Source organism: Hoplias malabaricus, chromosome 11 (assembly GCF_029633855.1).
Source record: "Hoplias malabaricus isolate fHopMal1 chromosome 11, fHopMal1.hap1, whole genome shotgun sequence".
Lineage (NCBI taxonomy): Eukaryota > Metazoa > Chordata > Actinopteri > Characiformes > Erythrinidae > Hoplias > Hoplias malabaricus.
In genome coordinates, this window is record NC_089810.1 from 20,409,708 (window position 1) to 20,415,917 (window position 6,210).

Sequence of the window (6,210 nt, forward strand, 5' to 3'; positions counted from 1 at the left end):
AGAAGTCTTTGAAGTAACCTTTCCAGGAAATACAATGAATATACTGCTGTTAGATTTATGCATGGCGTCTGTTGTTTGAATGCAGTAGGGATGGATTATAGAGCCAGACATAAAATCACACAGCCCTGAGAGGAAGCCTAATTACACATACACAGGTATACTTACATTTTAATATGACCTGTTTACCTCTTCTTCCCTCTCTCATACTTCATCTTTCTTTACCCTGTTCTTTCTTAGATTTTTGTCTTATCCTTCTTCTCTCTTACCTTTCACTTTGTTTTTCCATCTATCCGTTTGTTGTCTTTCCCACCTCCTCCTATCTCTTTCTCATATCTCTTGCTTTTATCCTTTTTGCCTCTTACTCCATATCTTTGTCTTTCTCTTACTTCTTGCTCTTCTTCTACAATGTGTACTCCCATCTTGCTTTAATTTTTTTATCTTTTCTCTCCTGCTATCTTACCACTTCTATATATCCTATATATTCTATATATCTCTTTACATTTTGCTCTAATTCATTCTTACTTCATTTTTGTTTTATCCTCTCTCTCTTTCTCTCTCTCTCTCTCTCTCTCTCTCTCTCTCTCTCTCTTCATTCTCACAAATTCTCCCATTCCCTTTGCCCACCTCCTCCTCTACTTCACTCTCAGTCTATTTTCTCTCTCACTCTGTCTGAGTCTTTGTCTTTATTCACCTGAAAACTCTAATAAAGTGAAACTTTAAAATACAGATGAAAGCATTGAAAGTTTTTGCCCATTTCTTTGCTCCTAATCTAATTATAAGTGATCGCTTAATGAAAATTGTTGGCAGACACTGAGCTAACATGGAGAACAGGAGCCTGTGCTTCTACAGTTGAGCAGGTCCGGATTACGTAACCTGAGCTTCTCTGGAAAGAAACTTTAATTTATTAATTCACTCCCACATTTTGATTAGTTACAATCAGGATGGAGCCTACCCGGAATCATTGGACACAAGTCAGGAACACACCTTGGACTGGGTGCAAGTCCATCACACACTCACCCATTTCTTCATGCACACACAATGGGCAATTTTGCACAGCCAGTCAAAATATCAATGTGTTTACAGATTGTGGAAGAAAAGCAGAATACCCAGAGAAAACATCTCACAAACATTCACCCAAGGTGAGGACGCGTATCATTCCTAAACTGCCTATATATTTTTTTTTAGTACTGTGGCTTTAAATCTGTAAATTATATGTAAATGATCTCATTCTGATTGGCTGACCAATATTAAAAAAAAAAACATCACCACACAAACATTCTTAATAACTTGTGTAGTTAGTTCTGTTTTAAGAAAACGTAGGTTAAGGCACAATATATTTACTAGTGCATATACAGTTGCAAGACGGAAGTACAGGATTTTTTTTTTACAAACAATAATCGATATGTTTAAAATATTAAACTGAAGTCAAGCAAAGTTAAAAGTTAGGAGAGTCATGTTCTGACTTGACCTTGATGCTTAACAGAGATCCTCCCCAAGTTATATAACTTATGTTTTATGTATGTGATTATGCTGGTGTGTGTACCCTTACACTTCTTTAAGTCATTTGTTAAAGCCTTTGAAAGCATATACAAATCCATTAGTTCAGACTTGGCCTGGGAGAGCTAGGAGTGGAGTTTCTGAGCTGCAGCTTTGCGGAACGCTTGTTCTTAGCGTCGTTAGCATAAGCATTGCTACACGCTAGGGCTAGGGAGGTTAAAGATCAGTTTATGACTCAAGGCTGCTTGAGTACTGAATAAGTAATTGTGCTCCAGCCTTGATCCCTAAGCCACAGGGCTCCAGGCTCTGGCAGAAGTTACAGCCCTATCTTGACTTGAGGCCTAGTAACGGTGGCGGAACCCCTGCCCACAGCAAGGGCATTAATTCAAATCCAGCTGGCCTGCCCCTAAGGACTGAGCTAACCCTCCACTGAGATTTACTGCATATTCACAGCTCCCCCAAACACACACCCAGTAAGAGAAAGAAAGAAAATCCATATGACCCCTTCTCACCCACTCTCATTTTTCCTCTCCCTGGGTTAGTTGAATATTTTCTTCACTCTGAACTTTCAAACAAGTTTAACATCCTCACTTACGCTTGGATTAGTAGCAGATTCGGCTGCACATCAACCGGCAGTCATTGTTAAGGAGCCTGAGGTGATTGTATGAAATTGAATGGAATCTTTTGAACCCTCCTTGGTAATCAGTGGCATGGCTGTCTGACCAATAGGCTTTCTTGATGGTATTTTATGCTTACACGTCCTAATTAAGGCTCTGAAATCTGACCAGGCTGGTGAAAAATTTGGCAAATGAAATCCAGCAGAGCTAAGTGCCTGCCACGTTTTCTATGGCAGCTGACCATGACCATAAATACACAAAATAGCAGTGGAGACCACCCAGTATCCACTAAGCTTTCAGAGAATGCCAAATGATATTTGTGAAAACTCATTTTTATATAATGAGACCTTTATGTTTGCTGTGTTAAAACTCTACAAACTCTGTAGTAATATCATTATTTCAGTGTCAGATTTTGATTGTAAACAAAAGGTCAAATTTTTGAAATGCCCAGAGAAGAAAAGACCTAGTAGAATATATCTCTGGTGGTAAATACAGCCGAAGAAAGTATCTCATTTTTCAGGACTTCATGAACTTCAAGCCTAAATGTTCTGATTGACAACTACTATAATTAAGAAGTAAAATAAGTGTGGGTGGGACTGAGAACAGAGTGTTAATATTGGGAAACAATATTGTACAACATTGGGGAAGTGTTTTTATTAAACAATTGTTTTTTTTTTGTGTTTTTTAAACATGTGGCATTTTCTGCTCTACATTTTACAAAACTAAAACCAGAGAGCAAGGTATTACTCTATTGAACAAACACGGCTGTAAATGGACTTTCCTACATTACAGCATTGTTTTATCAGATGTTTACACAAAATGTAACTATTTCTACATAAATGACTGGTCAAAGCCCTGTTCCTCTAGCAAAGTCTGTATTACTTCTGCTTGATAAAATAACCTATTAAGGTGCTTGCTTTTAGTAAAGTAGAAAACGGTATTGTTAAAATGTAATTTTGTCGTCTCCTGTAATGGCACGGTTTCTATTGTAGACAAGTTGCTTGAATGTCATTTTAACACAGTGCTTTAGCTTTTAGTTTGACATGAACAGAAAATAACAGGCTTTCCACTATCATAATCTGTCAGAAACTGACAAGCTGAACCTTTTTAAATTTGTTATTATTGTTGTTTAGTGTCCAATGTTGAATGGAAATGAATATGATTATCTGGCCATGAAGGCATTTGTTATTTGACTTTTTAAAGTCAAAGAGTAGCTGTCTATGTCTTAAACATCAATAACATAGTTGCATGGTTATAGATGGATTTGTCAACTATTTACCACCCTGAACTATACATACTGCCATGATGCCACATATTAATTCAAATTAACCCCCAAGACCAAACTTTCCAGTCTGACCCATGTGCCCCTTTTTTGTTTGTTTTTGTAACAAAATATGGTAATCCTTTGGTTTAATGAGAAATGTAGCATTGCATGAAAACAGACCTTTTTTTATTCTTTACAAAGATAATTGTGGTGACAAGAACCAGGGGTTGCATGCTCACTATGTGTTAATCAACATATAAAAGAAGTTTCTCTTGGGGATGCCTTGCATTTTCAGCCAAAATCTTATTTCAGCTCTGTGATAAAACTATCTTTCAGGCATCAGGCACAGTATTGTAACCACTCCATGTAATATATTTTGGGATAGTTTTCAGGGTTGTTAATCCTTCACATGTCCGCTTCCTAACACCAACATTTTAAATGACATTTTAATGATATATTTTTGCAAATAGGCGGCACGGTGGTGCAGCAGGTAGTGTCGCAGTCACACAGCTCCAGGGACCTGGAGGTTGTGGGTTCGATTCCCGCACCGGGTGACTGTCTGTGAGGAGTTGGTGTGGTGTCCGCGTGGGTTTTCTCCGGGTGCTCCGGTTTCCTCCCACAGTCCAAAAACACATGTTGCAGGTGGATTGGCGACTCGAAAGTGTCCGTAGGTGTGAATGTGTGTCTTTGTTGCCCTGTGAGGGACTGGCGTCCCCTCCAGGGTGTATTCCCGCCTTGCGCCCGATGATTCCAGGTAGGCTCTGGACCCCACGCGACCCTAAATTGGATAAGCGGTTATAGATAATGGATGGATTTTTGCAAATATTTGAAATTGCTCTTCAAGCACATGAAGCAAACTAACTTTACAGATTTTAGTAGCACGCCCTCTGTTGGCAAACTAAGTCTTATTTATATCTCTATAACTGTGACAGTAATTGCATGGTGTAATACTGGAGCCTATGAGGACTTCCTCCAACTCTTTGACAGTAAGGGATTAATGCACAGGCTTATCATGGACGACTGAAAACGAGAACGAAGGGATTATGATGGCTGAGGAGAGAAGTGACGGAGTCTGAGTGTGCATGTGTGTGTGTGTGTGTGTGTGAGAGTATGTGCAATCATTAAATTACCCATTCAGGATGCCATTACTGCATCACCGAGGGGTTTCATTCTTCGACATGTCTGTCTTCTGTGGTGGTATCTGCAGGAGAGAGGCACATCCACCACTGCTTACTCCTTCTCTCCATATGTGACAGAGGGAAAATGTGAGAATGGGCCAATGAAAAACAAAATAGTGGGGACAGAAGGATGGAGGGATTTGTTTTGACAGACATGCACTGGTTCAGATGCATGCCACACAGGGCCTAGTGTCACAGATCTGTCTTAATTACAGCCTCTCTGAGAGTGGCCCTGTTTGTTTCTGTGCCTAATGAGTTAGATAGGGATTAAGCACTGTGCTCCGGGCCAATTAGTGCACCCAGTCCCAAAGCATAGCAACCACAGCCACATGCAGCCAGCTCCATCCAGAGATGCTTGGAGAGAGAGCATCAGAGGGAGGGACTAAACAGCACTTAATGCACCTAAATGGTTCCATATCTTCCTTTATTTTAGATGTGAAGCAACTCAACAGAACTCACTCACTCAGTCATTCACTAACACATCACAAAATGTCTTACTTCCAAAGTCAAATTTAAACTTTCATCATTTATTTAGTTGCACACAACCTACCATTTTGAACCCATTAAAATTACTGCATTGCATTTCTTACACCTTTTAACTTTATTCTAATCGATTAAATTAGTAATAAGCGATTTTTGTGTGTGTGTGTGTGTGTGTGTGTGTGTGTGTGTGTGTGTGTTCTCCCTGTGTTTGTGTGGGTTTGCTCTGGGTGATTTGGTTTCCTCCCACTGTCCATAAACACATCTTGGTATTTGGATCCATTTATATATTTATCTTCTATAATGGACCCTACCTGGAATCACTGGACAGGGCACGTTCCTGTCTTGCACTCAATGATTCCCGGTAGGCTGTAGTTTCACCTTGACTATTCAGGATCAAACAGCGACAGAACAATAAATGAAAGAACAAATGAATGCACTTATGATGTGTGTTCAGGAGGAATGTCAATGTTAACCCATGTGTTTAACCTGGAAACATTAACATTAAAATATTTTAAATGCAAATTAATACATTTACCAAACGTCCTCCCAAAATTCACTTGTTTCACATAGCCTAGTGACATTTTAGTTTTATGAGGCAATGTAAACACATCATCACTAATGTTGAAATCACAATGTAAATTACATTATTTTTATACTGAAATATGGATTTTGGATAATGATCTCTCTTGTGTGTGCATGCACGTATATACACACATACACACCTGCTACAAGACATTCAACACATTTTTCCCCCTGCACCTGGCTTAATTCACACTTTTTTTCTGAGCTGTGAGATGCATTTTCTCAATTAAAGCTTGTGTCAAAGCTTCATTGGGTTTGATATTAACTCCTTCCTTGAAACTTTTACTCAGCAAATTAGGAGATTCTAATACAAAAACTACTTTGAAATATTATGATCAAGTTGAATGTAGGGTTTCCTCTAACAAGTTTGTTGTGCATAACACTCTACATTGTTTGTTTTATCTATTTTTATCTATTTTGTTTTGACACCATCCAGATGAATTCCACACAGACAAAGGGAGACAACACCACATCCTTACTGGTGTGCCAATTCTTACCGGTAAGGATTTGGTTGGTCCAGGCCCATCAGCATTTACAGAGGTTGAATGAATGAACTTAGAAACAGCTTTGTGCATCCCACAATAATAAA